Source organism: Bos mutus, chromosome 14 (genome assembly GCF_027580195.1).
Source record: "Bos mutus isolate GX-2022 chromosome 14, NWIPB_WYAK_1.1, whole genome shotgun sequence".
Classification (NCBI taxonomy): Eukaryota; Metazoa; Chordata; class Mammalia; order Artiodactyla; family Bovidae; genus Bos; species Bos mutus.
This window is the reverse complement of record NC_091630.1, coordinates 9,245,056-9,263,832: the sequence shown is the minus strand read 5'-3', so window position 1 is coordinate 9,263,832 and position 18,777 is coordinate 9,245,056.

Below are 18,777 nucleotides of genomic sequence, written 5' to 3'. Positions count from 1 at the left end.
GAGAGTCGCATGCTGCGATTCATGGGTTCGCAAAGAGTCAGACATGACTGAGTGACTGATCTGATCTGAACCTCATATAGAAACAGCAGTCATATGGTGCAAAGTAATAGACAAGGGAAAAGTAGAACACTTTTCTGGGATGGAAAAAAAACGTATTCAGTCACAGATCTAATGAAGGAAAAGCTTCAAGGAACTAAAAAGAGCCTTGGTACTGCTGGTTTCTTTTTCAAAAATAAAACATAAAATATTATAAGTATTCATACACACACACAAAAATAGTTACTAATTAAACACCAAAAACTAAGCTGCTCTTACTTTTCCTTAAAGCAATGTTTGAGGTAGTAATCATCCATAGCACTCTGGGGTTTAATACAAGAATTCTGTACCCAGAGCTTCCTGCAATAAGGGCAAAGAAAGACATTCTCAGACATGCAAGTTCTAAGAAATTATACCACCCACATACCTCTTCTAGAATAGTTAATTGAAAATATTTTCAAGCTAACTAACAGAAGAAACAATGCAATTTGGAAAATAGAAAAGTTATTATGTGAGATTAAAAGTAAGCAGTGAAACCAGATAAACACAGTTAAACCTAAATGATTATTTCCTAATGTGGCATTAAAGTTTAATGCAAGTATCAGACATTACACTAGAAAAGACAATGCTGCTGCTAAGTCGCTTCAGTCATGTCTGACTCTGTGCGACCCCATAGACGGCAGCCCACCAGGCTCCCCTGTCCCTGGGATTCTCCAGGCAAGAACACTGGAGTGGGTTGCCATTTCCTTCTCCAATGCATGAAGGTGAAAAGTGCAAGTGAAGTCGTTCAGTCGTGTCCGACTTTTCACGACCCCATGGACTGCAGCCTACTAGGCTCCTCCATCCATGGGATTTTCCAGGCAAGAGTACTGGAGTGGGGTGCCATTGCCTTCGGAATATGCTAACCTTCTCCAGAAAAGACAATAGAATGCATTAAATCATTAATTTTTTAAGTATAACCTGTGTATAAATCCTATATTCTATAAATTAAAAAATGAAGAATTAGCAGCTTTATAAAAGTAATAGGATAAAATGTTTCATTTTACACAGGATGGAAATCTAATTTATTATGACTATAAAATGGCCTAAATTTTGTTTAACTATAAGTGAATTCACTAATAAACTGAAAATAGAAAATATATTTCAATCTGGTAAAATTAGCTTCTGAAACTGAGAAAAATATGTAAAAAAATACATTATCAAAGTATTAATGTTGTCAAAGTTTGTGGGTTAAAAAAGTAGTTCAGTCCAATACTGTCTGTAAGAAGATGGTAATCTCCATTGTCCTAACAAGTAAAAAATCTAAATAGAATTTTTTTTTCTTTTTTCAGTTCATAAGAGAAGGGAAGACATGGGGACACAGGGCAAAATGTTGTCTGAAGATTAGAAAGACTGAAAGACAACTGCACACACGGAGTTGTAGCTTCCTAGAACAGATTCATGAGTGGAAATTGCCATGGGAACCATCATAGGGGTAGCAAAACCAGAGTGTAATTGATGAATTTCTGGCAGCTTAGTGGGGCCATGGTCATAGGAAAGACTCACAACACGAGGTTTACCTCCATGCGTCTGACCAGGTTCCCATAGCAAATATCAAAAAACCCCCTTGGGCTTCTGATTGATTCACTAAGTTGTGTCTGACTTGTGGCAACCCTTTGGACTGTAACCCATCAGGCTCTTCTGTTCATGAAATTTCCCAGGCAAGAATACTTGAGTGGGTTGCCATTTCCCTCTCCAGGCTGGTCTTCTGATTGGGGGAGAGTAAATGAACCCTCTGGAATATACCAGAGCGTTGGGTCCTTCCTAGCAAGTTGTACTCTCAGGGGAAATCAATTAACCAGAGTATAACCTGCCTGAGGTACAGCTGACTCTTAAACAACACAGGTTTGAATTGTTTAGGTCCACTTATAGGTAGATTGTTTCAATAAATCCATTGAAAAAATTTTGTAGCAATTTAAAAAAATCCACAAAAAGCTTCACATAGCCTAAAAATATCAAAAAATAAGAAAAAAGTCATGTCATGAATGCATAAAATATATGTAGACATACATATAACATACAAAATACATATTGTTTATGTTAGTGGTAAGGTTTCTTCTGGTCAATAGTAGGCTATTAGTAAAGTTCTAAGGAATGAAAATTATATGTGGAATTTTGACTGTGCAAAGGTTCAGCACCCCTAACCCCCATGTTACTGTTATTCAAGGGTCAACTGTATAATCAAAGTTTAAATGACCAAGGGAAAGGAAATACCCAACTTCAACACATTCTAGCCATCCTGTTCCACCTAAGGGTAGGAGGGGCGGGGGGTCGGGGAGACCTGAGAAACATTTGTCTAGAGGTACAGGATTTACTCAAAGGCTGAGACCAAATTATAGAGCTGCAGAATACTCCCCTATCTCATCACCATGTTACTAAAGCCCTATTTATAGAAGTTTCTTTATACAGTATATCCAGGTATCAATAAAAAAATATATAAAGTTTACTGACCAAAATGGCAGAGTAGGAAGACCCTGAGCATACCTCCTTCTACAGGCACACCATAGTCATAACAATTTACAGGGCAACTATCAACGAGAGTGATCTGAATTCATGGAGACAAGATTTTCCACAACGAAGCATAAAAAGAAGGAACAATGAGACATGTAGAAGGGGAGGAAGCACAGTGTAGTCAAAGCCTACCACGCAGGGTAGGCAAACCACAAAGAGGGGCCTAATCACAATTACGGACGTTCTCCCCAAGGGATGAGGGATCAGAACCCTACATCGGGGTCACCAGAGCAGGGGTCCTGCATCATGAAGCTAAGGGCCAGAACATCTGGCTTAGAAGACAACCTGTGATCGTATACGGGAGAGCTGAAGGGCTGTAGGAAACGGACACTTTGTTCTTAAGGACAAATGTAAAATCTTGCATGACCTGAGTCCCAGCACAGAGGCAGTAATTTGAAAGAAGCCTGGGTCATACCCACTTGCTAATCTCGAAGAAGCCTCCCAGAAAGGCAAAGAGCCACTGCGACTCCCTCCAGAGATGTAAACATGGGTAGCAGCTGTTTTGCAGAGCTTGTTCTATCAGGACACCACTGGAGCAGCAAGTTCCATTTGGTGGTACTCCTCCCTGTAGCCTGTAAACACTGGAGCCCATCTCTACCAGCCGACCAGTTAGTACCCAGGCCAGCTACCCCAGAGTCGAAGCATTCAGTCTCATCGGGACCCAACACTACTCACCAGTGGGTTGGCACCAGCCCCAGGCTCTCACGAGGCCGCCAGTGAGCTGCCTCAGGATCTGGCATTACCTACCAGGTCACCAAAACGTGGGACCCAGCCAGGCCCTGGGACCATCAGGCTACATAGCCAGCTGTGTTGGAACCTGTGACTCCCAGCAGCAAGGCAGCCCCAGCCCTCAGACCCCCTGGGCCAGGAACAAGCTGCCCCAGGACCCGTGGGCCCACAACCAACCATACCTGGATGCAGCCCCACCCACCAGCGGATTAGCACCAACTCTGGAACCCCCGGCCCCTGCAGTCAACCTTAACAGGAGGCAGCCCCAACCATCAACAGGCTGACACCAGTTCCAGGACTCCCCTGACTTGTGGCCAACTGTACCAGGATCCAGCCTTGCCCGACAGCAGTCAACAGTCTCCACCCAAGGCAGGGCCCGGCTTCTACTGCAATATCTGGCCCCACCACCACAGAAGCACTGACTCAGCCCATGTAGGGAGCACTCCTAGATCTTATAGCTCCAGGAACCAGACAGAGTGTGCAGTTGGGCCCTGGAAGACCTCTCTTACATAAGGTCACTTCATCAAGACCAGGAAACACAGCACACCTGCCTACCACATACAAATAAACACAGAGCAGTGGGAAAAACGAGGTGACAAAGGAATGTGTTCCAAACGAAAGTAAAAGATAAAATCTCAAAGAACTGAGAAGAGGCAAGTAAGCTACCAAATAAGGAGTTCAAGATAATGATAATAAAATACTCAATGAACTATGGAGAAGAATGGATAAACACAGCTAAAAGTTTTAACAAAGAGACACACCAAAATTACTAATATTTACAGAGAAATTGGGCTTCCCAGGTGGCACAAGTGATAAAGATATGTCCCCTGCCAATGCAGGTGACATAAGAGATGTGGGTTGGATCCTTGGATCTAGAAGATCCCCTGGAGGAGGTCATAGCAACCTGCTCTGATATTTTTGCTTGGAGAATCCCATGGACAGAGGAGCATGGCAGGCTACAGTTCATAGGGTCACAAACAGCTGGACATGACTGAAGAGATTTAGCATGCATGCACAGAGAAATTATTAATGAAAAAGACCTGAAACCATCAGAAAACATCTTCTACAACTAAAGATATAAAGAAAGAACCACAATGAGATGTGTAGCATTTGAAGAGACACAGTGTAATTCAAGACCATACACCAGGGAGGGCAACATGCAAAACAGGAAGATAATTACAATTGCAGAAGTTCTCCTTAAGAATCAGGGATCTAAGCCCCACACTGGGTTCCTCAAACTGAGAGTCTTGCACTGGAAAGATGAACACCCAGAACCTGGTTTTAAAGACCACTGGGACTTAAGTTTGGGAGAGCAAGAAGACTACAGGAAATAAAGGTTCCACTCCTAAAAGGTGCACACAAAAATCTTTGGGTACCAACCCTGCCCATTAGTGAGCTGGCACTAACATTGGGGCCAGTCTCACCACCAGTGGACAGGAGCTGGACCCAGGACACCCCGGATCCCACTGTGTCCACAGCGGCTAATACCAGTTCTAAGACCACCAGGACCCTGGAACTAGAGACCTTGGACCAGGATCTTCCCAACAGTGAGCCAGCACTAGACACTGGATGCCATGGACACTGGTCCCACACACCAACAGGCCAAAACCAACTCTGAATCCCTGAGGTCACGCAGGCAGGAACTCTAGGCTCTGGCTCCATCCCATAGTAACTTGCATTAACCCCGGGAAACCCTGGACCCAGAACCTGCCCTCTGATGGATGGATGGCAGCTCTGGAACCCTAGGCTCTACATTCAGAGACCCCAGTATCCAGCTCTGCACACCACTGGGCAGGCTCCAGCCCTAGTCCTGGCCCCAAAACCAGTAGGGGGACACCAGCCCCAGGACCACCCCAGCCCTGTAGCCAGCCATGGCAGGCTTCAGCTGTCCCACCACCAGGCTGACACCAGCTTCAAGACACCTCAGCAAGCCACCCCAGGGTCTGGCCACACTCGCTGTTAGAACGATACCAGCTTTGGGACACACTGGACCAATGGGTAGTAACTAGAACAGGAATCACCCCCACCCCAGGGCTCCACAGCCAATCACCTCATAGCCCAGCCCTACCCACCAGAACTTGGTGACCTCTTCACAAGAAGAGGCCTTGCAACCAATCAGAACAGGGATGAGCCATACCTCTAAGACAGTCCATCACAGTAAAAACCCACCACAACAGAGGGTTCATGCAATACACATCGAGGCACCCCTAGAGCATCTAGGTCTGATGACTGAAGGGGAGTACACTGCTCAGATGCCTAGGACATCTCCTACAAATGGTCATTTTTCCAGGGTCAGGAAACATAACCAACCAACACAATACATAGAAATGAAAACACCAAAATTGGGTGACAGGAAAATGCTCTAAATGAAGGAACAAGATAAAATCTTGGAAGATTTAAGTGAAACGGAGATAAGCAATGTGCAAAGAATTCAAGATAATGATTACAAAGATGCTCAAAGACTCAGAAGAAAATGGAATGAACAGAAGTTAGAAGTTTTTAACAGAGATTTAGAAAATATAAAGAAGAGCCAAGCAGAGATGAAGAATACAATAAATTAAATTTTTAAATGCACTAGAAGAAACCCACAGTAGATTAAATAATACAGAGAAAAAGATCAGCAATCTGGATGACAGAGTAGTAGAAATCACTGAAGCTGAATAGAAAAATGAATAAAGTTAAAAAGAAGTGAACAGTTTTAAGAAATGTCTTGGGCAACATCAAGTGTACTAACATTTCCATTATAGGGCTCCAGAAGGAGGAAAGAGAGGTAAAGGGGAAGAGAACAGCCTCAAAGATCGAAAACAAAGAAGAAATTTTAAAATATCTTGAGACAAATGGAAACAAAAATACAACAATCCAAAATCTATGGGACATAGATAAAGCAGTTCTAAGAGGAAAGTATATAGTGATACAAGCTTACATCAGGAAACAAACAAACAAAAATTCTCAGATAGCCTAACCTCTTCCCTAAAGGAAATAGAAAAAGAAAAAAATCAACAGTTAGTGGAAGGAAGAAGCAAAAAGGACCAGAGCAGAAATAAATGAAATAGACACTAAGAAAAGATCAATGAAACTAAGCTGGTTGTTAGAAAAGATAAAATTGACAAACCTTTTACCAGATTCATCAAGAAAGAAGAGAGGAATCAAATCAATAAAATCAGAAATAAAAAGCATTTGCAACTCACAACATATAAATACAAAATACTGAAACCATATACAAGCTCCTGTTGTCCTTGTCTTTTGAAGTAAAATGCTGACTCAAGAGTTAATGATTGGGAAATGTGAAGACGGAGAAACAAAGAAGAGCTGTTGGGCTAGGGAACTGGTAACAATTTAGACTATAATTCTGCCACACAACAGAATCACCAAACTCCCAGTTTCCTGAAAGGTACAGATAAAGGCCCGACACACATTCCAAAGCAGATTTTACAGGAAGCCGACCACACTCCAGATGAAAACTGCTGCCCACAAGATCATAGACCCTAAACTAGTTGAAACCAGAAGGTTGATGATGCTTGAAACTTCACCTTGATGCCAACCAATCCAAGAACTCTCAGTGAGCTGATCACACCCTGCTCCTTGAACACTAAAACTCCTCTCTCTTCCCTCCAGGGTGGGTCACCCAGTCTTCAGGGCCTTAGCCCACTGTGGTCCCCTTTGCCTGTCAAAGCAATTAAAGCTTCTCTTTACTACTTCACCCAAAACTCTGTTTGTCACCAGTGAACAGAAGCTGAGATTCTGCAACAGTATCATAAAAGTTTACTCTGAACAACTATTTGCCAGTAAAATGAACAACCTAGAAGTAATGGACAGATTCCTAGGAATCAACAATCTTCACAAAAAAGAAAATACAGACCAAAATCCATGGGTGAAAATAGACTCAAAAATTCTCAACAAAATGTTATTAAACTAAACATACAGTAAAGGGCTCATACATTATGATCAAGTGGGATTTGTTTTAGGGATTCAAAGGTGGTTCAACATCCACAAAACAGTACAGGTTATGCACATTAACAAATCAAAGAATAAAAATCATATGGTTAGCTCAACAGATGCAGAAAAAGCTTTTAAGAAAATTCAGTATACTTTTGTGACAAAACTCTCAACAAAGTGGATACAGAGGGAACATACCTCAATATAATAAAGGCCATATATGATAAGCCCACAGCTAGCATCATCCTCAATGGTAAAAATCTGAAAATACATCCTCTGTGAATTAGGAAGACCAGGATTCCCACTCTTGACATATTTCTTTAGCATAGTAAGTCCTAGCCACAGCAATCAGATGAGGAAATGACATATGGCTCCAAACTGGAAAGGATAAAGTAAAATTGTCAGTTTGCAAATGGCATGGTACTATATGTGCGATACTATCAGATCAGATCAGATCAGTCGCTCAGTCGTGTCTGACTCTTTGCGACCCCATGAATTGCAGCACGCCAGGCCTCCCTGACCATCACCAACTCCTGGAGTTCACTCAGACTCACGTCCATCGAGTCAGTGATGCCATCCAGCCATCTCATCCTCTGTCGTCCCCTTCTCCTCCTGCCCCCAATCCCTCCCAGCAACAGAGTCTTTTCCAATGAGTCAGCTCTTCGCATGAGGTGGCCAAAGTACTGGAGTTTCAGCTTTAGCATCATTCCTTCCAAAGAAATCCCAGGGCTGATCTCCTTTAGAATGGACTGGTTGGATCTCCTTGCAGTCCAAGGGACTCTCAAGAGGCTTCTCCAACACCACAGTTCAAAAGCATCAGCCTTCTTTGAACATCAGCCTTTGGCGCTCAGCCTTCTTCACAGTCCAACTCTCACATCCATACATGACCACAGGAAAAACCATAGCCTTGACTAGACGAACCTTTGTTGGCAAAGTAATGTCTCTGCCTTTGAATATGCTATCTAGGTTGGTCATAACTTTCCTTCCAAGGAGTAAGCGTCTTTTAATTTCATGGCTGCAGTCACCATCTGTAGGGATTTTGGAGCCCAGAAAAATAAAGTCTGACACTGTTTCCACTGTTTCCCCATCTATTTCCCATGAAGTGGTGGGACCGGATGCCATGATCTTCGTTTTCTGAATGTTGAGCTTTAAGCCAACTTTTGCACTCTCCTCTTTCACTTTCATCAAGAGGCTTTTGAGTTCCTCTTCACTTTCTGCCATAAGGGTGGTGTCATCTGCATATCTGAGGTTATTGATATTTCTCCTGGCAATCTTGATTCCAGCTTGTGTTTCTTCCAGACCAGCGTTTCTCATGATGTACTCTGCATAGAAGTTAAATAAACAGGGTGACAATGTACAACCTTGACGTACTCCTTTTCCTATTTGGAACCAGTCTGTTGTCCATGTGATACTATATGTGCGTGCTAAGGCACTTCAGTCATGTCCAGCTCTTTGCAACCATATGGACTATAGCCCACCAGGCTCCTCTGTCCAAGGGATTGTCCAGGCAAGAATACTGGAGTGGGTTGCCATGCCCTCCTCCAAGAGACCTTCCTGATCCAGGGATTGAACCTGCATCTCTTACATCTCCTGCATTGGCAGGCAGGTTCTTCATCACTAGTACCACTTGGGAAGCCTGGTACTATGTGTAGAAAAATCTAAAGATGGCACCAAAAACTGTTAGAACTCATCAATGAATTCAGTAAAGTTGCAGGATAGAAAAGTAAATACAGAAATTTGTTGTGTTTCTTCACACTAAGAATGGACAATTAGAGAAATTCATAGAACAATTCTATTTACAAGAGCACTGAAAGAGTAAACTAGGAATAAATCTAAAAAGGAGGTAAAAAAAAAATAGCCCATACTCAGAAAACTGTAAGATGTGATGAAAGAAGCTGAATATGAGACAAACAGATGGAAAGACTTTGTGTACATGGACTGGAAGAATTAGTATTGTTAGAATGATCGTACTCCCCAGGGCAAATCTGCAGATTTCTGCAATCCTTATAAACATACCAGTGGAGGATGAGAGGTGGGCAAAATAGGTATAGGGGATTAAGAGCTACAAACTTCCAGTTACATAAAAAATTATGCAGCTGTTGTATACAGCAAGGGTCCCCAACCCCTGGGTCATAGACCAGAATCAGTCCATGGCCTGTTAGGAACTGGGCCACACTGCAGGAGGTGAGTGGTGGGCGAGCAAAGCTTCCTCTTTGTAAATGGCTGTATTTACAGCCGTTCCCCGTCGTGGGCAGTACTACCTGAGCACCGCCTCCTGGCAGATCAGTGGCAGCATTAGACTCTCACAGGAGTGTGAACCCTCCCGTGAATTGTGTATGAGAGGGATCTATGTGGTGCACTCCATATGAGAATCCCACGCCTGATGATCTGTGGTGGAGCTGAGGTGGTGATGCTAGATCTGGGGAGTGAGTGAGTGGAAGGCACTCAGTCATGTCCGACTCTTTGAGACCCCATGGACTGTACGGTCCACAGAATTCTCCAGGCCAGAATACTGGAATGGGTAGCCTTTCCCTTCTCCAGGGGATCTTCCCAACCCAGGGATCAAACCCAGGTCTCCCACATTGCCAGTGGAGGTGGGCTCTTTATCAGCTGAGCCACAGGGGAAGCCCAATGCTGGGGAGCAGCTGCAAACACAGATTATCATTAGCACAATAAATGTAATGTTCTCAAATAATCCCCAAACCATCCCTACCCACCACCCTCGGTCCATGGAAAAATTGTCTTCTGTAAAACTAGTCCTTGGCATCACAAAGGTTGGGGACCAGTGCTTTACAGCATAATGCGTACAGTCAACAAATCATAACTCTGCATGGGGACAGGCGTTTATTAGACATATACACACAGCAGAGGACTCCCAACAGTATTATCAGATCAATTCTCCTTTATATTTGAGGGTAAGGTAAAAATGAGAAGCCTATTATTTCTCAATACCACCCCCCTCTACTGGGACTATACCTCTTTGGAGGAAAAAAACACATGGCCTTGCCCTTCACAGCTTTGTGAGCACAGAAAAGCCACCTGAATCCAAGGGTAGGATGAGATCTGGGAAGGTATATGGATTCGATCTGTTCAGCCCAGCCCCAATCTCTCTATATCCAAGTGTCAAAACACTTACCTCTTAAGTGCAAGGATTAGAATCATGGAAGTGTTTTTTTTTTTTTTTTTTTTAGGCATGCAGAGTTCCTGGCCCAATTTCTACATATTAAAAATAGATGCATGGTCTTGAGCAGTTACTGAATTTTTCTATAATTCAGTATCCCCATCTGAAAAATTAAGATAATGATACTTTCTGTTATTGGGTTGTTTGAGGATTATAAAGAGTTTTTTTCTTTCACTTCTTCAAATTATTGTTTTCATATAAAGCTACCTATGAGCTATTAATGTTTAATAATGGATTTAAATTTTTTATGATCATTTATTTCATTTAAATTTTGAAAAGACTTTCCTATTTCATCATTTGCTCACATATATCATTGAGACTGTTGGTTTTCCTCTTCGGTCTCAGACTCTAAATTTTAAATACAAATCACGGGGCCATCTTTGAAAGCTGTTTTAAGATAATTCATAGTCAAGTGGAGGTTCCCTCAGGACTGGCTGTCTTTCTCGCTGCTGGACCTCAGATCTGTGCTATTTTTCCAGCAAAACCTGCTTCTGGGTGATCACAAGTTGGGCAGTGCAATTTGACCTGGTCACGGCTGAAATGCACTGCTAAGAAGTAATAGGTAATTCGACATAATTTGGCCTGAGCGTCTCATCAGCTGAGATGAGATTACCAATTGAGGACAATTATGGAGGGTGATTCGGTGCTTCTGACCTATAGTCAGCTGGAGGCTGGAGTTGGATCATCTCACCTATGAAATTTCCCGAAGGACTTCCAGATAATGATTTTAAATGCTAATTACTACATGTAGTCAATGCTCTGATAAAATTGAAAGCATTTTGATTTATGATGGATATTAAGTAAGAGCAAGAATTAAACCCAGTAGATTTAAAGGATTGAAACATACTCAGAAGGCTTGGGTACAAAAACTGCAAAGCCCCTCCTTTTCAATAGTCGTATTTATTTCAGCTCAAAAACATTTTCTACATATTACTGTCAGTAATATCACTGTAGAAATGGACCTGATTCTATCCAAGTCTGCAGTTTTTTCTTTTTTGTTAAATATATATAAATATCTTCTCCAACTTGGCAGCAATTCTGGCACAGTCAGAAATAGGATGAGCTCCTCTGTAGGAAATTTGAGTGTTTAGGAGGCCCAGTTCTGAGCTAAATAGAATTTGAAAGGCAAGGCCAGTCTTTGGAAAGTTCTTCCTGAATCTACCTAGCTGAAAGCACACCAAAGGATCCACAGATGGAGACCAAGACTTTCTAGCCTCAGATTCACCCTGCCCTAAGCTGGCCCTTTATATCACATATTCACACATCAGAGCTGTGAGATGAGCCTGGGCATGGTGTCAAGACAAATGGAATTCAATGAAATTCTGACCACTTTTGCCCTGTTAAAGTGCTCGATTTCTTAACATCTATAAATTCCAGCTTCTGTAAAAATGAGGATTATAGTACTAATTCTTCATACAGTTGTTACAAACACTACATGAGTTAAGTGCCTAACACAGAATGAATATTCAATGTACACAAACAAAACCATTCTTCCTTCAGGAAGAGCCAGGATACCTGAGTTTGAGTTTTGGTTTTGCCGTTATATATTCTCGCACAGTAATATTTCAACCCCTAGGTTTCACTTTCTTCATCTTTAAAATGATATGGTAAAGCTACATGAGAGCTTTTCAAACTGTTTGAAGGAACTGTTATATTTCACACACACACAAATGCCTCAGAGTGTATGACTCAGGTTTTTCTTTCAAAAAATATTTTTAAAACTATAATAGAGAAATATGTATGTGGAATATGTACACATATTTTACCATATTGATGGAACCTAATATTGTGTAAACATTCTGCTTTGAACTCATAAAATTTATTTACCTGATGTCCATTTCAAACAGTGGTGGCCCCCATCAGGCTGCATTTGAAATAAAGGATTCATGACACTACTAAAACATTTTGAATGCCACAGAGCTAATGATCTCAGAGGATCCATTTAGCCTATGATTCCAAATAACTGGTTTTCTTAAGTTCAACCAAATAAAAATAAATACAAATGTTCCTTACCACTCCCTTGGTACACTAGATGTTTCAGTATACTGAATATTTGAAAGTCAGACTCTTCCGCATCTCTCCCAGATGTAAAAGAAATGCTCCCTTAGATCACATTGGATGTTTGTTTAGCTATTTAGTCACAAAGAATATATGTAACATGGCAATTAATGCAGCAGTGCTACCCCAGTTAGAAATTGGAAACAACTAAAAGGTGCAGATGTTTCTTCCTGCATTATTTAAAAATAACAATAACCAGGTAATGACAGTCATCACTGCTCTATGGAAACTGCAGTCTGAGTTTCAGTGTAGGATTTGTTTTAAAGGACACTCTGGCCCAGGGTTTCTGCATGATATGAATTATTCTTATTTCCATATACACATGAAAAACAAAGACTATAGAACATAGACTATCATCTATGAAATATTGTGTTGCTGCTTATCCTAAAATTTTGGAAGACTGAAGAAAGCGTGTTAGCATACAAGTCAACATTTAATTATGACTTTGGGTAAAGCCATATAAATTATATGAGAAAGACACAATTTTTTGTTATTGTTCAGTCATGAAGTTGTGTCCAACTCTTTGTGACTCCGTGGACTGAAACACACCAGGGTTTCCTGTCCTTCACCAATTCCTGGACTTTGTTCAAACTCATATCCATTGAGCTGGTAATGCCATCCAGCCATCTTATCCTCTGTTCCTCCCTGCCGTCAAACTTTCCCAGCATTAGGGTCCTTTCCAATGAGTTGGCTCTTTACATGAGGTGGCCAAAGTATTGGAGCTTCAGCTTCAGCATCATCCTTCCAATGAATATTCAGGGTTGACTCTCTTTTGGACTGACTGGTTTGATTTCATCAAGAGACTCTTTAGTTCCTCTTTGTTTTCTGCCTTAAGGGTGGCATCATCTGCATATGTGAGGTTATGGATATTTCTCCTGGCAATCTGAATTCCAGCTTTTGAGTCACCCAGCCCAGTGTTTCTCATGGTGTACTTTGCAGAGGTGGCACAGTGGTAAAGAATCCAATTGTCAATGCAGGAGACGTAAGAGACCCAGATTCTATTTGCATAGAAGTTAAATAAGCAGGATGACAATATATAGCCTTAACATACTCCTTTCCCAATTTTGAACTAGTCCATTGTTCCATGTCTGGTTCTAACTGTTGTTTCTTGACATGCATACAAGTTTTTCAGGAGGCAGGTGAGGTGGTATGATATTCCCCTCTCTTTAAGAATTTTCCACATTTTTTGTGATCTACACAGTTAATTACCTTAGTTAAATTCTGCTGCTAAGTCACTTCAGTCGTGTCCGACTCTTAGCGACCCCATGGACTGCAGCCTACCAGGCTCCTCCATCCATGGGATTTTCCAGGCAAGAGTACTGGAGTGGGGTGCCATCGCCTTCTCGGAGTTAAATACTAGATGCTTCTAATCCACAAACTTTCAAGTTTTCCTATGATATGAGGATCATTTGCAACAGTTGTACAAGCCAATAAAGGTTTCCAAAGATATATTGAACACACTATGTATCAAAATATGTAAACAAACTCACAAATCTTGAAAGCACTTATGGTGAAAGTGAAGGAAAGTGAAAGTGAAGGTCGCTCAGTTGTGTCTGAGTCTTTGTGACCCCATGGACTATACAGTCCATGGAATTCTCCAGCCAGAATACTGGCGTGGGTAACCAGACCCTTCTCCAGGGGGTCTTCCCAACCCAGGGATCAAACCCAGGTTTCCCGCATTGCAGGCGGATTCTTTATCAGCTGAGCCACCAGGGGAGTCCATCATGAAGGCTCAATTAATAGTCATGTGACTTAAGTCTGCTCAACTGTAGATCCAATACTAGCTGTTCTCTGCCTCTGAGAATATGGTAAATTTTGGAATGGAACAGGGGAAGAATTGGAGGACAGGCATATTCTGGGGGAAAATGAGGTAGAAGAATTCATTCCACAAAAGATACTGAAGATACTGCCATTCTATCCCTAGTTTCTCCTACCCTGCTCCTTGCCAGGAATTTCCTCTCTGAGACACATGAGATCACAGTAGCCCCAGCTTTTTGATTGTTTGTTGGTTCATTTGTTTATTCTGTGGGGCTTACAGGATCGTGGTTCTCTGACCAGGGGTTGAACCTGGGCTAACACAGTGAAAGCACTGAGTCTTAACCTCTGGACCTTCAGGGAATTCCCTTCGACAGCCCCAGGTATTGAGAAGACTTCCAAGGGTGATGACCAAAACAAGTATCAGAGTCTCCAACTGTGGCCCCATGAAGAAAGCAACATTATTTTAAAGACACCAGTCCATCTTAAAGGTAATCAGTCCTGAATATTCTTTGGAAGGACTGATGCTGAAGCTGAAGCTCCAATACTTTGGTTATCTGATGCAAAGAACTGACTCATTTGAAAAGACCCTGATGCTGGGAAAGATTGAAGGCGGGAGGAGAATGGAATGACAGGATGAGATGGTTGGGTGGCATCACCAACTCAATGGACATGAGTTTGAGCAAGCTCCAGGAGTTGGTGATGGACAAGGAAGCCTGGCGTGCTGCGGTCCATGGGGTTGCAAAGAGTCGGACATGACTGAGCAACCAAACTGAACTGAACTGAACTGAACCTACTTGGGGTGACCATCCATCTCAGTTTACCCAAAACCATCATGGCGGTAGCACTCAAAGTTCCACATCCATGGAACCCCTCATTCCTGAAGCAGACCAGAACTGTCACTGCCCGCCATGTTTCTGACCAGGCCTGCCTTTCAATATGACCACAAAGTATGGCCGACCTCTTTTTAACCATGTCTGCTCTTGGGCTGATACTTTCACAAGCAAAAGATATATACTCACAAGAGTGTGTATTTGTGATTGTGATAGCGTGATGAATAAAAGGAATGCATTTGGTATTTTAGAAAAGCAGACTCTTGCAGACTCAAAATACAGGTAGCGAAATGATCTGAACTGAGCCACATTTTCTACTTACAGGAAGTATACTCAGGATACACTGAAGCACCACAGATGCACACATGTGTGTGTGTGTAGGCCCATGTGACCCTTTACCTGAAATGTTCTTTTTTTTTTTTTACATTATAGGTACATAATAACTATATCATAGCACAAATGTGATATTGAAAGTACATTACTGTACTAACCTTGAGCTCAGGGTCAAATTTCCTGACTAAACATGTTGCTTATTGCCACTTAAATAACTAAGTGGCAAAGCCTTTGTTTTCTTGGATTAAATCTGTGTACAGTTTCCTGACAAAGAGGATAGAATTAGCTTGAAGGTGAATCTTTGATCAGAAAACATCTGGAGAAAATACACAGACTAGTGAGTAAACAAGTAAGGCTACTCGTAGATGTGGAGTCAAGAAACTAACAAATTGCATTTCTCAGTTGCATAATGATCAGACCTCATCCTGTGAAGGAGGCTAGGTGGATGCTGGGCCTGCTGTTAACAAACTGGACCCGATTTTAGTTTCACACTGTCCTTTTCTGAAGATTATCTTCATTCTCATATGCTTGCAATTTTGTGGTATATAATACCACTGGAGAATGTTAATAGACCCTCATTACTAGAACCACATGTTGGAGATTTGATTTTAACATGTAACGCTGGGCTGAATAAATCTGATTATAAGGTAGCCTATTTAAAATTTAAAATCCTAAAAGCTATTTAAAATCCTAAAAGAGGATGCTATTAAAGTGCTGCACTCAATATAGCAACAAATATGGAAAACACAGTAGTGGCCACAGGACTGGAAAAGGTCAGTTTTCATTCCAATCCTAAAGAAGGACAATGCCAAAAAATGTTCAAACTACCATACAATTGCACTCATTTCATATGATAGCAAGGATATGCTCAAAATCTTTCAAGCTAGGCTTCAGCAGTGTGTGAACTGAGAACTTCTAAACATACAAGCTAGATTTTGAAGAGGCAGAGGAACCAGAGATCAAATTGCCAGCATTCATTGGATCATGGAAAAAGCAAGGGAGTTCCAGACAAATATCTGCTTCATTGACTACACTAAAGCCTTTGACTCTATGGATCACAACAAACTGTGGAAAATTCTTAAAGAGTTTTGTCTCCTGAGAAACCTGTATGCTGGTCAAGAAGCAACAGTTAATAACTAGAGATGGAACAACTGACTGGTTCCCAACTGGAAAAGAAGCACAGCAAAGCTGTATATTATCACCCTGCTTATTTAACTTCAGTGTAGAGTACATCATGAGAAATGCCAGGCTGCCTGACTCGCAAGCTGGATCAAGATTGCTGGAAGAAATAGCAACAGTCTTAGATATGCAGATGATACGATTCTAATGACAGAAAATGAAGAGGAACTAAAGAGCCTCTTGATGAAAGTGAAAGAGGAGAGTGAAAAAGCAAGCTTAAAACTCAGCATTCAAAAAACTAAGATCATGGCATCTAGTCTCATCACTTCATGGCAAATAGATGGGGGAAAAGTGGAAACAGTAAGAGATTTTATTTTCTTGGGCTCCAAAACCACTGTGAATGGTGAGCACAGGAACAAAACTAAAAGACACTTGCTCCAGAATAAAAACTATGATAAACCTAGACGATATATTAAAAAGCAGAGACATCACTTTGCTGAGAAAGGTCCCTATAGTCAAAGCTGTGGTTTTTCCAATAGTCATGTATGGATGTGAGAGTTGGACCATGAAGAAGGCTGAGCACCAAAGAATTGATGCTTTTGAACTGTGGTGTTGGAGAAGACTCTTGAGAGTCCCTTGAACAGCAAGGAAATCAAACCAGTCAATCCTAAAGGAAATCAGCCTTGAATATTCATTGGAAAGATTGATACTGATGCTAAAGCTACAATACACTTTGGCCACCTGATGCAAAGAGCTGACTCATTGGAAAGAACTCTGATGCTGGAAAGATTGAAAGCAAAAGGGAAAGGGGGCAACTTAGGATGAGATGGCTAAATAGCATCACCAACTCAATGGACAAGAATTTGAACAAACTATGGGAGATAGTGGAGGACACAGTAGCCTGGCTTGCTATAGTCCATGGGGTTGCAGATAGTCAGATAGGACTTAGGGACTGAACAACAGAAATATTCAGTCAATCAGTTATGCCTAAATTGTGTGCAGTAAAAATCTCCACGTTTACACACAGTTCACACCAATCATTTCCAGTAAGCTTACTAATATTAATGATTTGGTGGAAAAGTTACTCACTTTCATATGGTTGGGACCCCCTTGAAGGATACACAAATTTGTATATGCCATGGTTTTTAGTGGTGCTGTCTTTCTGAATGAGGAGAATTTATACAAAATAGAAGGGCTCTTGGACATTTCTGACTCAAATGGCAGTGGTATAAAGCTCCCTTTGGATAAGAAAATGTTAGCTACCATGCAAAATTCATTGTGCACTTTCCAAAATTCTGGAAAATCTGTGTAACATACTAGAAGACAGGAGGTAACAGGTGGCAAATTTCACAAAGCAAAAAAGACCATACATGAAATGCACTAGGAGATAAGCTTCACTTGTTTATTTTAAAGGTGTATATAAAACATCTACTAAATCCTTGGCATAGTACAAAACACTAAAAATGACCAGGAAATATTTTTGCCTAAATACCTTGTGTTCTAGTAGAGAAGATGGAATATTCTTGATGATAAGCAAATTAAAAAAGCATAGATTAGTTGCTATGAGAGTTGAGATGTTAGACTTTCCTTCCTCCCTTTTTTCTTTATTTCTCCCTCCCTCTCCCTCTCTCTTTCTTTCTTTTATTCTTCCCTTTCTTCTTCCATTTTTCCTGTTCAGGGTTTCAGGAAAAATTTACTAAAAACTATTTCTGTTTTGTGATGATAAGATAATGTTATATATATGTTTAAAAATCCAGAATAGAAAACCTATTTAATGAAAAAATAAGTCTCAAATTTCTCTCCCTAGAAGCACCTCATTTTTGCTAGTTATTCTGTGTATCTTCAGATAATCAATTTATGGGCAAACATTTGGACATATTTCATCTTTTTCTTTTTATATAAATAGAAGCATCATTTATACACAGTTTTGCCCTGGTTTTTTAATTAATATATTTAAAAACTGTAAGTATATTAATTAGTATAATTTTAGTATAGAGAAATATCTTTTTGCCATATGTGCTGCAAATATTTTTTCCCAGTTTATCATCTGTCTATTGACTTTGTTTAAGTATTTTTGCCACAAAGAATTTAAAATATTTTATTGGATCAAATTTATCAGTTTTTAAATAACTTCTATTTTAGGGTTTTTTTTTTTATATAAAGCTTTCTCAAAAAAAAATAGTAACACCAATTTTGGAATATCTGATCTCTCTTTCCCCACTGATACAAGGCGTCAACAATGTTAGT